The 22344-nt window shown below is 40.6% G+C and overlaps 1 protein-coding gene across 3 annotated transcripts in view; it reads left to right on the top strand.

The window, feature by feature from the left end:
* The window catches only part of LOC124775103, a 227946-nt gene that overhangs the window by 115094 nt on the left and 90508 nt on the right, over positions 1–22344 (top strand). The window contains exon 1 of one of the 3 annotated variants that reach the window (XM_047249925.1): positions 11279–11410. The exons of 1 other annotated variant lie outside the window; for it this stretch is intronic. The gene's annotated coding sequence lies outside the window, so the exon portion shown is untranslated. Of the gene's footprint in view, positions 1–11278; positions 11411–11538; positions 11619–22344 lie in introns of those variants that run through there. One more of the 3 variants, XM_047249927.1, reaches the window with a different exon arrangement.

The following is a 22344-nucleotide window of genomic DNA, read 5'->3' as shown; positions in this document are numbered from 1 at the left end:
AACGAGTCCGGTATTTACGCCTACGTTGTGCTAGCCGTTCCCTATGCGGTCCGCGCCGCGTGTGGCGCTCTGTCCGTGGTGTGCAATAGCAGTGGCTGCAGCGTTCTCTTCTAGCCGCGGCTGTTCGAACGCTGTGCGCGTACTTTGTGGCTATTATCCGTTGTCAGTATAGCTGAATTAAGTCCTGAATGGCGTCCAAGCTGTGCTAGACGTTTTATCTGCCGATTGTCGTCATTTCAGTCCGTCTGTGTATTGAGACGTTCTGTTAATGTGGTGTGCCGTGTTAGTTGTTGCCTCATATGATTAACAAACTTATCAAAACTTCTAACTTTATGGTCGAGATCTTTTAGTAGTTTCTGCATAACCTTTTTTTCTGCCTATTACCAGAATTTTTTCTGTTCATGAAACGATTGCTCCAACCAACTGTAGCTTTAAATTTTTTGTCGTGCTCTGGATTGGCTCGTGCCCACTTCAATGCGTAAGCCCTAATCATATTTCTTATAACAACATAACAAACCTGCCTCTGTTCTCGTACCCATTCCGCAACGCTATTTTCTAAATCTGGCCAGCAAGCTATTCTTCTCCTCAAGAGAATACTTTATATTGTCATGTTTTATTTGCATCTTTATTAATCGCAAATCTCTTATCATCTTCTCCGTTATATCTAAAGCCGTTGCTGCAACACAGTTGTTCGATTATTTAGCCTTTTTAGGACCTTTAACTTGTATGTTCCTTCGCTTTTCCTTTTTTTGTAGGTTCCATCATTAGACACACATTTTGCAAATTTTACGCCGATTACGCTTACAGTACAAACTGTTTGAACACAAGTTGCATATGAGTTTATTATTCGGCAAGCGCTTCTGCAGGCAAAACCGTAACAATACTGAAGGAAGCTTTTGATTTATGATATGTGCAACCGTACCTATTGTTTAGTAATACAGAGCGGATATGTCCGCAAAACTGAATAGACAGTACGACGCTTTTATAAATACTCAAGGTCACTACCCGACTCAGTATTCTTATGATCGCTGTTGTAAAATAAATTTACAGGTCGTTGATAATTTGGGGATCGACTTGTAGGCAAACGATAAAACTTGTATCTTTCGAGAAATTTTATACCTCTCCTTACCTGAAGGTCGCCTTATACGGCGAAATACTGTAGCAGATATTCCAACTGTCTATGTTACATCTCGTTCCCTTAAAGAGCAGCCCTCTGTATTACCTACATGTATCGTGAATTAACTCTGTTTTTGAGTTTGTTAACAACTGTACTCAATTTCAAAACGTTTTAGGAAACTAGTAGTTATTACCAAAGGTTTTGTGTCGCTTAAGGCAACTCGTTTTGTGTGTCTGCTTCAGTTCTTATAGGAAACTAGCAATTTTTTTAGCTCGACAGATTAAATGGTAATAAGTAGACTTGATTTAAAGTTATTTTTTCACTGTCATTTAATACATGGGGGCACCAGCCAAAATGCAGCCCCACTGAAAATGCTGTTCTCAAACATGGGATGAGTTGGTTGACGTCCGTAGCGGTTGGAAATCGACATGACTACTGTCAAACTATTCGCAGCTGCTGCTAATCGGTGTGTTGGAAGAGCTCCCGAGAGTCACGTACGTGTGATACCCGTACCAGAGGTAGCTCAAGTACTATCCTCTCCTGTAGATCCTGTCTCCTCGGCAGAAAGTTCAGAGCATGTCATTACTTGTCCACCTGCCAGTGGCGCCTCAGTGGCAGATCTAGGCGTCCTGTATAGGATGGACAGGGACCAGGGAGGACACAGGGTTTTGTACCGAGCCCCCTAACCAACAAGTTTGAGTTGCAGTCTTTCACTGAAACAGAGTCAGTGGGACTGACTCACTTCACCTGTTTTGGAGGCATATGTTTTGACCGGTGTGAAGAGGAGGCAAACGTGAATGGGTAGGGATTTACTAATCGCCGGCAGTTCAAACGTACAGCGAACGGTGGTACCCCTTAGGGACAGGAAAGGACACCATGTGCACTCGGTGTGTATGCCTTGGGACCTCATTCAACATGCTGAAAAGGCTACTCCAGCAGCCACTGAGGGAACAGGGTGCAACCAACTGCAGATTGTGGCGCACTTGGAAAAAATGATGCCTGTCGTCTGGATTCCGAGGTCATCCTTGGGTCATTCCAGCGAATAGCAGATAAGGTAGAGAAGACCAGTTTTGTGCATGGAGTTTCTACGAAGCTGACAATTTGCAGCATTGTCCCCGGAACTGATCGTGGCCCTTAGGTTCTGAGTAGAGTGGATGGACTGAACTTCAAAGATTCCGTAACAAGCTAGACTTCGACTTCCTGGACTTACGCCATAGGGTTGAGAACTGTAGGTTTCCCCTAAATGGGTTAGGTGTGCAGTAAAAATCAGAGGCTGTTACTTAGGTAGCTGACTGCGTGCGGGATGCACAGAAGGGTTTTTCAGATTAGGCGACTCTCCATCCAATTCAGATAACGATAGCTGTAGGAAACCTGAAAGAGGCAATGTGAGATCGAAAGAAATACTCCCACAGGTGAGCGTATTAAAATTGTAACTGTTAACTGGCGAAGTCTTCGCAACAAAGTGTCAGAGTTACCAACGCTCCTGAAAAGCAGTGAAGCTCACATAATACAAGGCACAGAAAGCTGGCTGAAACCTGACATTGGTAGCAGTGAGATTTCTGGGGAAGATTTAAGTGTGTATCGAAAGAATAGCCTAATATGAAATGGAGGTCTTGTGTTTGCAACGGCGTACAAGACGCCCAGATCCACCGAAGTGGAAACTGAAGCTGCATGTAAAATTGTTTGGGCAAGACTCAATATCAGGGGTGGGCACACAGTGGTACCTGGATCCTTCCATCAGCCACCACACTCATCTCCTGATGTAACAGAGAACTGTATGTACAGAACACTTCAGTTAGCTTGTACGTTAGTTCCCCAATAATACTGTAACCATTGGTTGAGTCTTTAATCATCCAACAACTAATTGGGAAAATTACAGTTTTGTTAGTGGTGGGTGTGATAAGACGTCGCGTACAACATAACTAAACGCCTTCTCTGAAAACTACCTAAACAGATAGTTAGGAACCCTACTCAAGTTGTTGTTGTTGTGGTCTTCAGTCCTGAGACTGGTTTGATGCAGCTCTCCATGCTACTCTATCCTGTGCAAGCTTCTTTATCTCCCAGTACCTACTGCAACCTAAATCCTTCTGAATCTGCTTGGTGTATTCATCTCTTGGTCTCCCTCTATGATTTTTACCCTCCACGCTGCCCTCCAATACTAAATTGGTGATCCCTTGATGCCTCAGAACATGTCCTACCAACCGATCCCTTCTTCTAGTCAAGTTGTGCCACAAACTTCTCTTCTCCCCAATCCTATTCAACAGCTCCTCATTAGTTATGTGATCTACCCATCTAATCTTCAGCATTCTTCAGTAGCACCACATTTCGAAAGCTTCTATTCTCATCTTGTCTAAACTATTTATCGTCCATGTTTCACTTCCATACATGGCTACACTCCATACAAATACTTTCAGAAACGACTTCCTAACACTTAAATCAATACTCGATGTTAACAAATTTCTCTTCTTCAGAAACGCTTTCCTTGCCATTGCCAGTCTACATTTTATATCCTCTCTACTTCGACCATCATCAGTTATTTTGCTCCCCAAATAGCAAAACTCCTTTACTACTTTGTCTCATTTCCTAATCTAATACCCTCAACATCACCCGACTTAATTCAACGACCTTCCATTATCCTCGTTTTGCTTTTGTTGATGTTCATCTTGTATCATCCCTTCAAGACACCATCTATTCCGTTCAACTGCTCTTCCAAGTCCTTTGCTGTCTCTGACAGAATTACAATGTCATCTTCGAACCTCAAAGTTTTTATTTCTTCACCATGGATTTTAATACCTACTCTGAATTTTTCTTCTGTTTCCTTTACTGCTTGCTCAATATACAGCTTGAATAACATCGGAGAGAGGCTACAACCCTGTCTCATTCCCTTCCCAACCACTGCTTCCCTTTCATGCCCCTCAACTCTTATAACTGCCATTTGTTTTCTATACAAATTGTAAATAGAATTTCGCTCCGTATATTTTACCCCCGCCACCTTCAGAATTTGAAAGAGAGAATTCCAGTCAACATTGTCAAAAGCTTTCTCGAAGTCTACAAATGCTAGAAACGTAGGTTTGCCTTTCCTTAATCTAGCTTCTAAGATAAGCCGTAGGGTCAGTATTGCCTCACGTGCTCCAATATTTTTACGGAATCCAAACTGATCTTCCCCAGGGTCGGCTTCTACTAATTTTTCCATTCGTCTGTAAAGAATTAACGTTAGTATTTTGCAGCCGTGACTTATTAAACTGATAGTTCGGTAATTTTCACATCTGTTAACACCTGCTTTTTTTGGTATTGGGATTATTATATTCTTCTTGAAGTCTGAGGGTATTTCGCCTGTCTCATACATCTTGCTCACCAGATGGTAGAGTTTTGTCAGGACTGGCTCTCCCAAGGCCGTCAGTAGTTCTAATGGAATGTTGTCTACTCTCGGAGCCTTGTTTCGACTCAGGTCTTTCAGTGCTCTGTCGAACTCTTCACACAGTATTATATCTCCCATTTCATCTTCATTTACATCCTCTTCCATTTCCATAATATTGTCCTCAGGTACATCTCAGGTACATCGCCCTTGTATAGACCCTCTAAATAGTCCATCCACCTTTCTGCTTTCCCTTCTTTACTTAGAACTGGGTTTCCATCTGAACTCTTGATATTCATACAAGTGGTTCTCTTTTCTCCAAAGGACTCTTTAATTTTCCTGTAGGCAGTATCTATCTTACCCATAGTGAGACAAGCCTCTACATCCTTACATTTATCCTTTAGCCATCCCTGCTTAGCCATTTTGTACTTTCTGTCGATCTCATTTTTGAGACGTTTGTATTCCATTTTGCTTGCTTCATTTACTGCATTTTTATATTTTTCCTTTCATCAATTAAATTCAATATTTCTTCTGTTACCCAAGGATTTCTACTAGCCCTCGTCTTTTTACCTACTTGATCCTCTGCTATCTTCACTACTTCATCCCTCAAACCTATCCATTCTTCTTCTACTGTATTTCTTTCCCCCATTCCTGCCATTTGTTCCCTTATGCTCTCCCTGAAACTCTGTACAACCTCTGGTTTAGTCAGTTTATCCAGGCCCCATGTCCTTAAATTCCCACCTTTTTGCAGTTTCTTCAGTTTTAATCTACAGTTCATAACCAATAGATTGTGGTCAGAGTCCACATCTGCCCCTGGCAATGTCTTATAATTTAAAACCTGGTTCCTAAATCTCTGTCTTACCATTATATAATCTATCTGATACCTTTTAGTATCTCCAGGGCTGTTCCATGTATACAACCTTCTTTCATGATTCTTGAAACAAGTGTTAGCTATGATTAAGTTATGCTCTGCACAAAATTCTACCAGGCGGCTTCCTCTTTCATTTCTTACCCCCAATCCATATTCACCTACTACGTTTCCTTCTCTCCCTTTTCCTACTACCGAATTCCAGTCACCCATGATTATTAAATTTTCGTCTCCCTTCACTATCTGAATAATTTCCTTTATTTCATCATACATTTCTTCAATTTCTTCGTCATCTGCAGAGCTAGTTGGCATATAAACTTGTACTACTGTAGTAGGCGTGGGCTTCGTGTCTACTTGGCCACAATAATGCGTTCACTATGCTGTTTGTAGTAGCTTATCCGCATTCCTATTTTTTGATTCATTATTAAACCTACTCCTGCATTACCACTATTTGACTTTGTATTTACAACCCTGTGTTCGCCTGACCAAAAGTCTTGTTCCTCCTGCCACCGAACTTCACTAATTCCCACTATATCTAACTTTAACCTATCCATTTCCCTTTTTAAATTTTCTAACCCACCTGCCCGATTAAGGCATCTGACATTCCACGCTCCGATCCGTAGAACGCCGGTTTTCTTTCTCCTGATAACGACGTCCTCTTGAGTAGTCCCCGCCCGTAGATCCGAATGGGGGACTATTTTACCTCCGGAATATTTTACCCAAGAGGACGCCATCGTCATTTAATCATACAGTAAAGCTGCATGTCCTCGGGAAAAATTACGGCTGTAGTTTCCCCTTGCTTTCAACCGTTCGCAGTACCAGCACAGCAAGGCCGTTTTGGTTAGTGTTACAAGGTCAGATCAGTCAATCATCCAGACTGTTGCCCCTCTTCAGGAACCACGCGTTTGTCTGGCCTCTCAACAGATACCCCTCCGTTGTGGTTGCATCTACGGTACGGCTATCTGTATCGCTGAGGCATGCAAGCCTCCCCACCAACGGCAAGGTCCATGGTTCTTGGGGGAGGCCCCTACTCAAGATGAAAATATATTCTATCTAATGGCAACAAATAGACCCAACCTCTTTGAAGCTGTCCACATCGAAACTGGTGCCAGTGGCCATGACTCGGTTGTGGAATCACCCCACGAAACTAACCTTGCCAAATTCGTTCTAACCACGCCGACCCTGCGATCGCTCCGGGTCTATGGTGTCACCCAAAGAAGAAGAAGAAGAAGAAGAATATATAGGCTCAGTAAAATAGATAAAAAATCAGTAGTGCCATAACTCAATGAGGAATTTGAAACTTTCAGGACAGGGTAGGAGCATGTAGAGGAACTATGGTTCAATATAAAAAAATATTTGACCATGCAATGGATAGATATGTACCTAATAATCCATCGTAGATCCCTCGAACAAAAAACCACGAGCAGTTCTTAGGAAAAAAAGCACAAGCCATAGCCGTCTACAAGAAGGGTAACTGAAGTGATCCACGAAACTACCGCCAATATCCTTGACACTGATTTGTTGTAGAATTTTAGGATGTATTCTGGCTCTGAGCACTATGGGACTTAACATCTATGGTCATCAGTCCCCTCGAACTTAGAACTACTTAAACCTAACTAACCTAAGGACAGCACACAACACCCAGTCATCACGAGGCAGAGAAAATCCCTGACCCCGCCGGGAATCGAACCCGGGAACCCGGGCGTGGGAAGCGAGAACGCCACCGCACGACCACGAGCTGCGGACGGATGTATTCTGAGCTCAAACATAATGGGGTATCTCGAATAGAATAACCCCCTCAATGCCAAACTGTATGGATTCCGAAAACGTCGAACAAGTGAAACACAACTCGCGCTTTTCTCACTGACATACTGAAAGCTTTGGATCAAGGCAGTCGGGTATATGCAGCATTTCTTGATTTCCGAAAAGAATTTGATTCTGCACCACACCTACGCTTATTGTCGAAAGTGTAATCATACGGGGCATCAAGTGAAATTTGTGACTGCATTGAGGACTTTTTGATAGGGAGGACACAGCATGTTATCTTGGATGGACAGGCATCGTCAGATGTAGAAGTAACTGCAGTTGCGCCCCAGGTAAGTGTTTTAGGATCCTTGTTGTTCGTGTTTTATATTAATGCCGTTGCAGACAATATTAATAGCAACCTCAGACTTTTTGCAGATAATGCATTTATCTATAATGAAGTATTGTCGAAAGAAGCTGTTTAAATATTCAGTTGGATCTTGATAAGATTTCAAAGTGGTGCAAAAATTGGCAACTTGCTTTAAATGTTCAGAAATGGAAAATTGTGCACTTCATAAAACGAAAGAACGTATAATATCAATGAGTCACAGTTGGAATAGGCCAACTCATACAAATACCTGGGTGTAACTCTTCGTAGGAATATGAAATGGAATGATCACACAGACTCAGTCGAAGATAAAGCAGGTGGTGGACTTCGTTTTATTGGTAGATTACTGGGGAAGTGCAATCGGTCTACAAAGGAGATTGCTTACAAATCACTCATGCGACTAGTTCCAGAAATTATTCAGGTGTGTGATAGACGTAAACCATCCCTCGAAAGTCTGTTAACAAAGGTTTAAGAACCGTCTTTAAATGATGACTCTAGGAATATACTACAACCCTCTACGTATCACACACATACGGATCGTGAGGATATGGTCAGAATAATTACTGCACTCATATAGGCATTCAAGCAATTATTCTTTCCGCGCTCCATACATGAATGGAAGAAACCCTAGTAACTGGCACAATGAGAGTACCCTCTGCAATGCACTTCACGGTGGTTTGTTGAGTATAAATGTAGATGTAGACTATTTACACATGCGTTTATCGAACAATAGCCATTTGCTTGTGGGGCTGTTTTCTATAATTTTGGGATATCTGTCAGCGGGACCAGATTTCGAAGATTTAAATTTTGTGTCTTGCATTGCACTTCGTACGTCACCCACTAATGTCAAAATATTTCGCAACACCTTACGTATAGTGTGACAGTTACTCCAAAAATGAGGTTCAGTTTGATCAATTGGTTTGCACGTGTGCACACTTGTTTGACAAACCAGTAGACAGCAAACATCATTTTTGACAAACACGTTTGATCGCTTGCAGTATCCTTTATCCTGATATCCTTTCAGCCTGACAAGCGACGAGAATGTGGAACTGCATCAAACCAATCTTGGGTTTGTTAACCGAAGCATGTGTGCCACTTGTGTTTATTTACTTCAAAAAACTAACACACACACACACACACACACACACACACACACACACACAAGAAAGTACACCTCAAACATACACGACCACCGATTCCGGCATCTCGGGCCGGATGGTTTAAATTGTCTGTTAATTGCGTCTTTTAATTGTGCCTGTGTGCAACTTGACGTGTCGTCTTTACGGTAAGTAGCAATATGTCTTTTCCTACATTGTTGATATTCCTACTTGGAGTTTTCATTGTTCAGGAATACAAAGAATAGTTCTCACGCAAAGGTTAGCGAAGAACTAACGGAATTGGTAGGAAACTGCTGTCGCATTACTCGTATCTACAGCTGTACTCTTTCTTGTTCTTTCTGATTCAACTTTCTTCACCTAAATACATACTCCGGAAGCCACCGTGGTGAATGGCGGAGGACACTTCTAGTCATTTCCTTTCCTGTTCAGCCGGCCGCGGTGGCCGAGCGGTTCTAGGCGCTTCAGTCCGGGACCGCGCGACTGCTACGGTCGCAGGTTCGAATCCTGCCTCGGGCATGGATGTGTGTGACGGCCTTAGGTTAGTTAGGTTTAAGTAGTTCTAAGTTCTAGGGGACTGATGACCTCCGATGTTAAGTCCCATAGTGCTCAGAGCCATTTGAACCTTTCCTGTTCACTCACAAATGGAGCGAGGGATAAACGAATGTCCTCCGTACGAGCCCTGATTTCTGTATCTTGTCTTCACGGTCCTTACGCGATATATACGTTAGTGGCAGTAGAATCGGTTTGCAGTCAGCTTTGAATTCCGGTTCTCTCTGTTGGTTGCACAAGACAACACAGACCTTATTATCCTTCCTTAACGATCTATCGTCTGGATGCTAACCGTAAATAATAATGAAAAGACGCACTTCAAGACATGCCAAACTGCCAGAGAACGGATTATTGTGCATGACAGTATACACTCATTGCATTTTAAGGAATGCGATTGTAACTGTGCTTCAAGCAAGATGTCACAGTGTTTCAAGAATCACTAACCTTTCGGGAACGGAGAGCTTCATGTTGAAATTCTGCCATACAGGTTAAACTTTTCCGTGATTTCGAAAAGAAAGAACTCCTTGCGAAAGCCATGGTGGATTTAATAAAGTCCTGGTGAATTCCTCATTATGTCCTTTTCCGCATCGATCTCTATATGGAGATGCTTTTAGCTCTAACCTTCATTTCTCCTTTGCATATTTTATGCTGCGTCGACTCATTTAACGACGGTCATCACTGAAGTACAAGGCTAAGGATTTTTGTTATAAAATAAAAGGTCTGTGTGAGACACTGAACGCTGACTCCACGTGTATAAGGAAGAATGAATGTTGAATTTCTTAATAAGTTCAAATGTGTGTGAAATCTTATGGGACTTAGCTGCTAAGGTCATCAGTCCCTAAGCTTACGCACTACTTAATCTAAATTATCCTAAGGACAAACACACACACCCATGCCCGAGGGAGGACTCGAACATCCACCAGGACCGGTCTTAATAAGTCCTTTCGATGAAATTTTAAAATTTATTCGGTTTTGTATGTTTTTTATTGCACTTTGTCCATCGTTCATGAATGGAATTCTGTTTATTTATCAATTTTCATGTTAAGTATTCTTTTGAGGCAAATGTTTGCTGAAAATTTTACTTTTCTGAATTACATATTTCCAGAAAGGATTGCTGTTACCAAGGGTTTCAGGCACTTGTACAACGAATCGGGACAGTTGTAAGTACCGACACGAAAGTAACTGTATGTACTCGATCATTCTTCCAAAATAAATAGTTTTCAAATCACGAAACTGAAACAACAAGGTAAAAAATATCATCACTGGCATTAACAAAGTAAAAAAAAAATCGTTTCACAAAGAATTCTGAAACGTAGGCTAGCAGATGAGTTTACAGCTAATTTCTGAAGTGACATTAGTATGGCAATATGAACGTACTTGGATACAAACGAGGGAAAAAAAAGACTTCATTCAGTTATAGAAATCAGACATGACATGTAACTGAACAATTCCTTAGCGCTTTTTGCGATTGTCATGGATTTCTGGTTTTCTACAAAAGATTTTATAGTGTGTGGCAGACGTTTAGAAGAAATATTAACAACAGTTACATTAGCGTAGCTGCGGTAGATCTCTCACTTTACGAACTGGTGGTCTCACAAAAGCCACAATGAAAGGCGAAGAGTAAAAGATGTGGTGTCGTGAAGTACGAGGATTCCAAGTGTTGCCCATGTGATGCAGTTTTGGTTTTCGGATTTTTCCGTAGAAGCCTGATTTGGAACATTAAAGTAAATTTTTCCGTTTATTGTGAATTGACAAACGACAGCAATGTTGGGACACAACAATTAAACCGTTGTGATAATGCTGTACAGAGTCTTCCGGTACAATTTCATGTAAAACTACATTATTGGATAAAGGTTCTTGTCTACACTGAATCCGGAACTGACTTCGACAATGCGAGGAATATAATCTTTATGTATACGATGCTGCTTATTTAATTCCGACAGCCACATCGTAGGTTTCAGATCCAGCATGATTCATTGCTTTGCATTCCCAATTTCTCAGTCTGCTACAGATGGAGAAGAAAATTAAACTGCAGCGCATTATTTCGTGGCGCGCCTGTAATCGAAGAATTAGTTCCGCAAGTCACCACAGAGGCTCCTACGCCAGCGATAGTACCGCCACGGCGACTTTTGCTAGCCGTCAGTCGTAACAACTGACACTGCTGCGTGAGTGATACTTCGTTGCTAGTTTCGAAGATAGGTGAGTGGTCTTTCACAAGAAAAACCGTCCTTAGCGTCAAGGGCAGCACACCTGCAGTTTGTGGATGAGCCACGTAAGTTATTGTCATCTTCATTAGCCTAAACTTAATTGTAGCAGTGTTTGAATGCTCCTGTTTGACTGCAACCCGCCTAGCCATCAACTGTAACCTCTTGGTATGTGGTGTCTTTGAGAAAGGCTTTATGTGCATTCTTCTATAGCGAAAATTAGTGCTTTGTACGGTAATGAGTGTGATGAGAAACGTCAACAATGAAATGTTGCAGGTAAAGTTGCTTGAATCTATGAAGACTATCTCAAGGAATATTTTATCGTTTTTGTGAACATATCAACAATCTTGTGCTCTTACGAAACTAAGTTTCGAATCACTCTGTTATTATTGTTGATCTGTACTCTCAGAGATGCGCTGCGAAATATTTTGAATGGTACGCCCAGTATAGCTTTTCTTCCCACATAGGAAATACATATTGCATCAGTAAGTAGCTAACATTTTATTCGAACTCTACGAAACTGACAGTGTATTAATGTAACGTTTGTGATGTTGAGTTCCTCAGTGATGTCAGGACGGTAAACAAAACTGTTCGTAAACTGAAACTCAGCAGAGGAAAATGTGAGAAACTAAGTGACAGGCATTATTTACTCAAGCGCACAAAACGCCCAGGTTTTTAATAGTACCGTAGCAATGCTTGTCAGTGGCTGCTCGGACGGATCTCAGCTCTGATACCTTGGTGAGGCTGACATACATTATTTTGCAATAACTATTTTTATTGTCTGTGATAACTCCGTCCGGAGTATAATATCGGAGTGTATGCTACTTTTAATGAACAGTTGATTTGTCTACTGTTGTGACTATTCTTTGAATTAGTTAATAATTTTCAGTTTCCCATTTTCTGTCATAATGCTTCACCTTATAATTTGAAAGTAGTGTAATGCAAACGTGAACTGTCGAGTGTGCTCTCTCTCTCTCTCTCTCTCTCTCTCTCTCTCTCTCTGTGTGTGTGTGTGTGTGTGTGTGTGTGTGTGTGTGTGTGTGAGAGAGAGAGAGAGAGAGAGAGAGAAATGAACATATTAATCTGTGTATGTTAGCTTTTATAAGAATGTTTATTTTGAAGTGTACCATGCACTTACTGTGAGCTGTGTATTTGTAATGGTACAAAGTTCTAACTTAATTCAGTCTACCAATGGTTTCTTTGGTTATCCCATATGTGTAAGGCTGGATCTCTGCAATGATGAGTATTGGATAGATAATTAATTAATGTTGTATGTAAATTTGGTTGTTACATAAATAGTAATGTTTGTATTTTGTACTTGTGATGCTTGCTGTTGTTTATGCAATACAAAATTGACAGAAGATCTCAACTTTTGGCTAAAAAATGTCCATTATTTTTAAGGATATGTGCACATAAGATAGTGAGCATGTTGGAATGATATTCATTAGGGTGATTTTCAGTTGTGGACTGGGGGAATTAGACATTGGAGCATAACCCATCATGGCAGTTGAGTATAGTACAAATTACTAAATAATTGGAAGCTAGTAATGTGTGGGCGTTGGTACAAACTTTCAACATAGTTGTGTAGTGAATGTCAATCACTGCTGCAAGTACCAGTATAAATGCATATGCTGTGTTGCTTTTATACATGGTTACATAGGAAAGATGGGATAATAAGGTAGTATAGATTTCTAATAATATAGAATACATTTGATGCACCTGACTGGTAATGACATTAATGGAATCATCAGGTGATGGTAGTAGGTTGCCCAAGTATGTTGTGCTTCTGAAATTACCTTTTGGTGCTCTATATTGAATATTTGCTTACTGACACTTTTTTAACAAATTCCTGGGGGTTAGTGAACAGCAGCCCATATTACTTGTTATCTACTCTCCTGCTGTTTATGGTCTTCCATCAACTTCTTTGTCACTACTACTACTTTCTTTTTACTATTTTTCCAACTTTCAAATTCAATTATATGCCACTCATTCATGTGTCTTAATTTGTTTTTGTGCAACAGATTTCAAAAATATAAGCTAATAACCTATCCACTATAATGCATTCCCCCTATTATTCTACAGTAGTGAAAACTTCGGCATGTGGTGGTATGTGCTCAGCTGAACCTACAAATGCCAGATATTGGCTTTGTCTCATAATTTGATTATTGTGCTATGTGGTGTCATATGTGTACAAATAAAAAGAGAATAACACACTGTAAATATTTGTTTTGTGTCTGTGTTAGTTTTTGCAAGTTAACAGCAATACTGATCTATACCATAGCCTGAGGTCTAGATTAGGTTGAAAAGCAAATGGTCAGTTGTCACTAGTTGAAGTGGTATCAAACACTTCAGCTAATCTGTGCTGTGTGTGTACTTCAGATGTGTGTCTCTGTATTATTGAGTTTCTTCATAGTCCTGCTTTTTCTTCTATTCTTCTGATTTATTTCCTTTATGCAAAGGTTTAGCCTCTTGCTGTAAGTGCAGTGACCCTCTAATAAAAACTTACTCTATTCAGTTTCTCAGATAAAATTTGTTGTTCATTAGTTCATGTAGGATAACTTTGTGGACTTCTCAAGTATGAGTTAGCAACTTGCAGAATGGCTTGAACAAAAATTGTCTTGTTTTAATTCTCGTAGCTCTGAAAGGATTATTGAAGTAGATATGTGTTGTAGGTGTTGAAAAGCAGCTGAAATCGTTAAAACTGAACAACGCCCCAAGGCTCGATGGAATACCTGTCAGTGTCTGTATACCATTTTTTCCACTGATTTAGCCCTTTTGTTAACTTTAATCGCCTACAGATTTCTTGAACAAAAAACCCTGCCTAATAGTTGGGGAAAAAAAGCACTGGTAACACCTATGTACAAGAACAACAGCAGAAGTGATCCTCAAAGCTACCATCCAGTATCTTTGAAATCCATTTGTTGTAGGATCTTAGAGCTGAGCTCAAGCATAGTGAGGTATCTGTAACACAATTACCTTCTCCATACCCAGAATGGATTGCAAAAATGTCGATCATATAAAACCTGACGTGCATTTTTCTCATATGATACACAGAAAGCCATGGATCAAGACAGTCGGATAGATCCAATATTTCTTGATTTCTGGGGAAAAAGAAAACATGACTCAGTACAACACCTATGGTTCTTTTAAAAAATATGATTGTATGGGGTATCAAGTGAAATTTGTGACTGGATTAAAATATTTTGGTAGAGAGGATGCAGCAAATTATCTTCAATTGAGAGTCATGGATAGCTGTTGATGTAACTTCGGGTGTACCCAGGGAAGTGTGTTGGATCCATTGCTGAGCCTCAGAACTTTTCACAGATGACACATTTATCTACAATGAAGTACATTCTGAAAATTGCACAGATATTCAGTCAGATTTGGTAGTCTTTCAAAGTGGTGCACAAATTGACAGTTTGCTTTAAATATTCAAAAGTGTAAAATTGTGCAATTCATAAAGAAATAAAAAATATCTTGTCACTACAGTATCGTCATGTCAGTTGGAATTGGCAAATGCGTACAAGTACCCGGGTTAACACTTTGTAGGACATGAAATGGAATGTTGATGTAGTCCATCATGGGTGGAGCAGATAGCACAGGTTTAGTTGTAGAATACTAGGGAAATGCAATCAGTCTACAGAGGAGAATGCTTAAGATTCATTTGTGTGACAAATCCAGGAATGTAGTTAGTGTGGGGGACTGACAGGGGTATGGAATGTATATAGAGAAGAGCAGCATGGAAGGTCACAGGTTTGACTTGGAGAATGTTGCAGAGATGTTCAAGTACTAAAATGGCACACAGTTGTACATAGATGTAAACTGTCCCGAAAAAGCCTATTTAACAAAGTTTCAAGAACCGACCTTAACTGATGGTTCTACAAATATACTACTACCCTCCTACAAGTCACTTCATATGGATCATGAGGACAAGATTATGTTACTTACAGCACACACACAGGCATTTAAACAGTGATTTTTCCAGTATTCTGTACGTGAATGGAACAGGGCAGGGGAACCTTATTAGTTCTATGGGACATAAGGTACCCTCTGCCATGCAATTCAGTGGTCTGTAGAGTATAGATGTAGATGTAGAATGCTTTATAATGCAGAATGGTATGAAGTAAAATGCTTTGCTATGGAGGGTTCTATTATAGGAGAGTTCTCCAATTTGTAGGACCTTATTGATTATGAACAATCACTGGAAGGAACCACATATATTAAAAATAGGCAGTTGTGCATACAAAGTGATTTAAAATGGAACGACGACATAAAACCACTTACGGGTAAAGAAAATGTCAGACAAAGATTTGTTGAAAGGATCTTCAGGAAGTGTAGACCCATGACAAAAGGGGTAGGTCTAGGTTACAAAACCTTTCAACCAATTGCTTGCTGGTTTGGAGTCCACACCATATAACACTGAAAGAGGAAACAGGGAAGATCCAAAGAAGTGCTGCAAGTTCTGTCCCAGTTTCATGTTGTAAGTGTGGGGTCAGGGAGGTGCTCTGCCAACTCTAGTGGCAGATGCTACAAGGGAGGTGTATCATGGTGTGGTTTACTGTTAAAATTCTAAGAATATATGTTTATAGAAGAGTCGGCATATATTGCTCCCTTCAGTGTATATCTCTCAAAAAGAGAGTGAATGTAAAATTAGAGATATTAGAGGTCACACAAAGGGTCTGCCAACATTTATTCTTCACTTGGACGGTTTGGGCCTGGAACAGAAAAAGGGACGGTAACAGTAGTACACAAAGTACACTCCACCATACTCCATAATACAGCTTGTGGTGTATCTACGTAGGTGATAGCATACTCGACAAATTATTAGGAATTGTGTGAGTTTAAGATAGTGTCTGAACAGTTTGCAGGTTTTGCAGTAAATGATCCGGTGCACAAGCAGGCTCAGTGCATTTGCCAAATTATACACTATTGAATTTTTTTTTGTAAACCTGCATTTGTGATGCAGCAGTACGCACCACTTATAATGTTTATATATGACAACTTTTCGGTGTGTATCATTCATTAGTTACGTCTACATTAAAATAGTGGAAATCGAACAATGGAAAATCCAGGATGGAATGTAACAATATTAGAGAAGGAAAGTTGCTGGAGATGCTGAATCACAGATAGGCTCAACAAACATATTCTCACAATTATAACTTTTGGCCATTAAGGCCTTTGTCAACAACATCAATACCCCCCCCCCCCCCCCCCCCCACACACACACACACACACACACACACTCACACACACACACACTCTTGGGTGCTAGCTTCTATCTTCTGCATCCCTCATCACTGTTTAAAAGTCTCAAGAAAATGTATGCATTCATGATACGTGGCATCACAGAGGAAATGTTCCTCCCTGTTAGGAAACTGTATCTGTAATGAACATGTATGCCATATTGAAACTGTGCTGTAGTTTGACTACAACAAAATGTTGTGGCTGTGAGCTGTTAAGCACATTTAGTATATGTTATGGCTTGACTGAATGTTTTACCTTTTCACTGTTTCCCATAGGTACCATTTAGTCACCACAGGGATTCAACCACAATGATGGAGGACTAGCACTGTGGGGCGAAAGGTGTAATTGATATAATTCAGCCCAAAATAACATTGTGTTGAAGTTAAATTTACAGTGTTTTCCTTTCTCTCTGTATATGAAGTCTAGCAGTGGGACAGAAGATCCTCTGCGGACCTTGGAGGGTATGAGAGAAAAGTGACAAGTTGAAATTTGTCAGTTCATGAGACATGCACCTGTTGTGTAATTGGTAGTGCACTACCTCCGAAAGTTTTGAGTTCTGCTGAAATCCTAGTATGGCAAAAACAAAATATAAATAAGTAAAATAAAAGTCATAAATTATTCAGAGTTCAAGTAAATGCGACAGACAGGGATGGAAGACATATCTCTACCATTCTCGAGAATGTAAGCCTTACGTGTGACAAGTTTCTCTATTCCAGCAATGTTATGGTGCTGACTGCTACAAATTATGCACCACTACTCGAAAACAGTACTTTCCCTGTACCTCAGTCAAAACAACAAAGTGATTGACAGCCAAGTGTGGTAGTGGTCGATGGTGTTGGTTTATATTTGTGTGCCGTATTAGCAGCAGATTGTCTTGTTCTGGTTACATTCATGCACAGTGTGTTTACGTGCAGTGTTGAATTTGCTTTGAAGAGTAGTAATGGTCTTAAAACTTCTCTGCACACTATTGCAACTAGTATAGGACATCCATACTGCAAAATAGAGGTGTGAGCTTATAATGCCAAGAAATGGAGAAATTGTAAGGGAAATGTTGAAAGGAAACTATATTATTTTAAGAAAAGGGGAAGACAAAGATGATAAATAACTTGAGAAAAAGCATTGCAAAGTTGGGAATAAACAACAGGGGAAAAGCAACTGGAGCTTTCTTGATGATACAAAAGACTGACTGACAGTGACATCCATTAATTAAATTGGTGTTCATGCAATGGTATGAATAACATTTGTGTTCCGTAACCATCTTGATTCCGCAACCATCTTCATTCCGTAACCATCTTGATTCCGTAACCATCTGACTTGAAGTAAAATTTTGAGACACTGTTAGTAGAACATAACCTTCTGGAGGAATAGTCAGAAAATTTAAAATTTCAAAATTTACCTTTTATATCAAGCAAAACTTATTATTTCAAAATTATTTTACCATTGGCATAGGTTCATTTCGTTGTGAAATTGCCATGAGGTGTGATACACTAAGTTAGGGTGCTGCATTTCATCAGTGGGATGTTGGAAGTGTTTAGGGGCTGCATACTGCTTTCATAATAGCTCAGTGACAGTAGGTGCTGCTCAGCATTGATGGTGCAGTGGCCAAATCTGCACATTGCATATGTGCTGGGGACAAAATTGGGAAATTGGTAGCCCAAAGTAGCAATAATTGCTGTGCTGAAGATTAGCACCCACTTTCATGGGCCATCTGAACATTATCTAAATGTACTTTGTGATGGTGGCTATAACTTCATTGTGGCAATGATTATTGGAATATTTGCTTTTAGCACCTGCCAGTAAATTTATGGACTATAGTTAAGCGTGCATGAGATACTTACCGTCTCTAACTAGACCTTCAGGATGATGGCTGGTATCAGTGGACAGTGTGTGACCTCCAGTAATCTGTGGCAATAGTTGGTTAAAATTGACACAACATTCTATAGATGTAGAGCTATCACCACCTCAATGAGAACACACACACACACACACACACACACACACACACACACACACAGAGATACATTCCACGTGGGAAAAATATATCTAAAAACAAAGATGATGTGACTTACCAAATGAAAGTGCTGGCAAGTCGATAGACACACAAACATACACATGAAATTCAAGCTTTCGCAACAAACTGTTGCCGTGCACCAAGGCGTGTTTAGCCACAGGGTGATCCTCATTACCAACAAACACTGTCTGCCTGTGTCCATTCATGCGAATGGACAGTTTGTTGCTGGTCATTCCCACATAGAAAGCTTCACAGTGTAGGCAGGTCAGTTGGTAAATCACGTGGGTGCTTTCACACATGGCTCTGCCTTTGATCGTGTACACCTTCTGGGTTACAGGACTGGAGTAGGTGGTGGTGGGAGGGTGCATGGGACAGGAAAACCTGTTGGTAATGAGGATCACCCTGTGGCTAAACATGCCTTGGTGCACGGCCAGCACATCTTGGCACAGTGTTACACCGTCCGGGTTATCTGGATACTTCCCACTAACACCAACCTGTCAGAACTCTGGAGATGGGAACTTGCCCTTCAGTATATCCTCTCTTCTCGTTACCCGCCAGGCCTCAATCTCTGCTAATTTCATTTTGCTGCCGCTCATACCTCACCTGTCTTTCAACAACATCTTTGCCTCTGTACTTCCGCCTCGACTGACATCTCTGCCCAAACTCTTTGCCTTTACAAATGTCTGCTGGTGTCTGTGTATGTGCAGATGGATATGTGTGTGTGTGCGCGAGTGTATACCCCTTCTTTCCCCCTAAGGTAAGTCTTTCCACTCCCGGGATTGGAATGTCTCCTTACCCTCTCCCTTAAAACCCACATCCTTTCGTCTTTCCCTCTCCTTCCTGATGAGGCAACAGTTTGTTGCGAAAGCTTGAATTTCATGTGTATGTTTGTGTTTGTTTGTGTGTCTATCGACCTGCCAGCACTTTCGTTCGGTAAGTCACATCATCTGTGTTATATATATATATATATATATATATATATATATATATATATATATATATATATATATATATATATATATTCTATGTGGGAATCAAGCAAAATCATTCGCAATGAAAAACGACAGTATGACAAACGGCGACTGACAGAGATCGAATCGGACTTCATGAAGAACAATACAAGAAACTTCTACAGAACGTTCAGAGAAAATATGACTGGATATCAACCACCCAACTTGTGCTTCAGAAGACCGGATGGAACCCTAGAAACCAATACTAAAAACAATTGTGACATTCTGGCAAAGTACTTTGAAAAACTGCTCAACACGGACCCCCCCATGGAAGAAATGATGACAGAAACGAGCACATACAATCCAGATAGTGAACCTCCAACTCTAGAAGAAGTTAAAGAAATAATAAAGTCACTCAAGAATCGTAGAGCACCAGGAGAAGATGGCATCATCACGGAAATCTGGAAGTTACAAGACCCAGAACTCACCAAAGACATCCACAGGATCTTGGAAGACATCTGGAAGACCATGAAAATTCCTGACGACTGGAAAACTGCCCTGATACACCCACTACACAAAAAAGGTGACAAGACTAACCCGAACAACTACAGAGGAATATCCCTACTACCGGTCACATACAAGATCCTCTCTAAAGCTTTACTGAACAGACTAGAATACCAAACCGACCACTTGATTGGGGAATACCAAGCAGGCTTCCGTAAAGGGCGGTCTTGTGCGGAACAAATTTGGAACCTGAAAATGATTTTACAACACAAACAGAACCTGATCATTACCTTTGTTGACTTCAAAAAGGCGTACGACTCTATCGACCGGAAAACTCTCTTCAAAATTCTAGCAGAATACAAAGTAGACAACAAAACACGGGCTATCATAGAGCAAACTTTAACCAACACAACCTCCAAAGTAAAGTTCTGTGGGGAACTATCAGAGCCCTTCGAAATTCGCACAGGTGTCCGACAAGGCGATGGCCTCTCACCTCTCCTTTTCAATCTGGTGTTAGATAAGGTCATAAAAGAATGGGAAACATCACAACGGGGGATAACCTTAGGAAACCTACAGATTAAATGCCTGGCTTTTGCAGACGATTTGGCAATTGTCACGAAAGGTATAAAGGAAACAAAAGACGCTATTGAAAAACTGCACGAAATCGCTTCCAAAACTGGACTACAGATCTCTTACGAAAAGACACAGTTTATGAGCACAAAGAAACTCTCATCTCTGAACACAAAGTATGGCACGATTTACAAAACAGCAAACTTCAAATACCTCGGTGAAACACTACAAATGAGTGGACATAACAGAGACTCAAATGAAGAAAGAAAGACTAAACTGGACAAGGCATACAAAGTAGTGTGGAATCATTACAACAAGAAGTCTATCTCACAAAAAGCCAAATTACGCCATTACGACACGGTGGTGCTCCCCGAGGCACTATATGCAGCAGAGACCACACTAATCCGAGGGCATACACGTATCAGACAATTAGAAAAAGTAGAACGGAAAATACTTAGGAAAATATTTGGCGCAACTAACAACAATGGAATATGGATCAAGAAACCTACAGAGGAACTGTACAAACATACGGAGACAATCACAGAAAAGATTAGAAAACGCAGACTACAATTCTATGGACACCTATACAGAATGCCATCACACAGGCTGACCAAACAGATCTTTGACTGGGTAACCACTAGAAACAACAAATGGGTGGCAGAGGTAGAAAACGACCTGAACCAGCTCAACATAACAGCAGACACAATAAACGACAGAATAAAGTTCAGAAACATCATTAAGAAAAGTAAACTACATGAGATACAATGCGACAAACGAACAGGCATAAAATGGACCGAAGAACGAAAGCAAGATCACAGCCAGAAGATGAAAGAAATATGGGCAACCAAAAAGGCAATCAAGATGAAGCCGAAGACACGAAGCCGACAAGAAGCATGGACAGAGGACCGGAAACAGAAACACAGCGAGCGAATGAGGGAAGTTTGGGCAGCAAGGAAGGCAGCAAAAGGAACTGGCCATGTAGTTTAGTCCAAATGCGCTCTTTAAGGGCAAAACACCAATAATAATAATATATATATATAGAGGGAAACATTCCACGTGGGAAAAATATATCTAAAAAGAAAGATGATGAAACTTACCAAACAAAAGCGCTGGCAGGTCGATAGACACACAAACAAACACAAACATACACACAAAATTCTAGCTTTCGCAACCAATGGTTGCCTCGTCAGGAAAGAGGGAAGGAGAAGGAAAGACAAAAGGATATGGGTTTTAAGGGAGAGGGTAAGGAGTCATTCCAATCCCGGGAGCGGAAAGACTTACCTTAGGGGGAAAAAAGGACAGGTATACACTCGCACACACCCACACACACACACATATCCATCCACACATACACAGACACAAGCAGACATTTGTGTTGACAAATGTCTGCTTGTGTCTGTGTATGTGTGGATGGATATGTGTGTGTGTGTGTGCGAGTGTATACCTGTCCTTTTTTCCCCCTAAGGTAAATCTTTCCGCTCCCGGGATTGGAATGACTCCTTACCCTCTCCCTTAAAACCCATATCCTTTTGTCTTTCCTTCTCCTTCCCTCTTACCTGACGAGGCAACCATTGGTTGCGAAAGCTAGAATTTTGTGTGTATGTTTGTGTTTGTTTGTGTGTCTATCGACCTGCCAGCGCTTTTGTTTGGTAAGTTTCATCATCTTTCTTTATATATATATATATATATATATATATATATATATATATATATATATATATAT

Source organism: Schistocerca piceifrons, chromosome 2 (assembly GCF_021461385.2).
Source record: "Schistocerca piceifrons isolate TAMUIC-IGC-003096 chromosome 2, iqSchPice1.1, whole genome shotgun sequence".
Taxonomy (NCBI): domain Eukaryota; kingdom Metazoa; phylum Arthropoda; class Insecta; order Orthoptera; family Acrididae; genus Schistocerca; species Schistocerca piceifrons.
The sequence above is the reverse complement of the archived record's forward strand: the minus strand, read 5'-3'. Positions and strand labels throughout refer to the sequence as shown.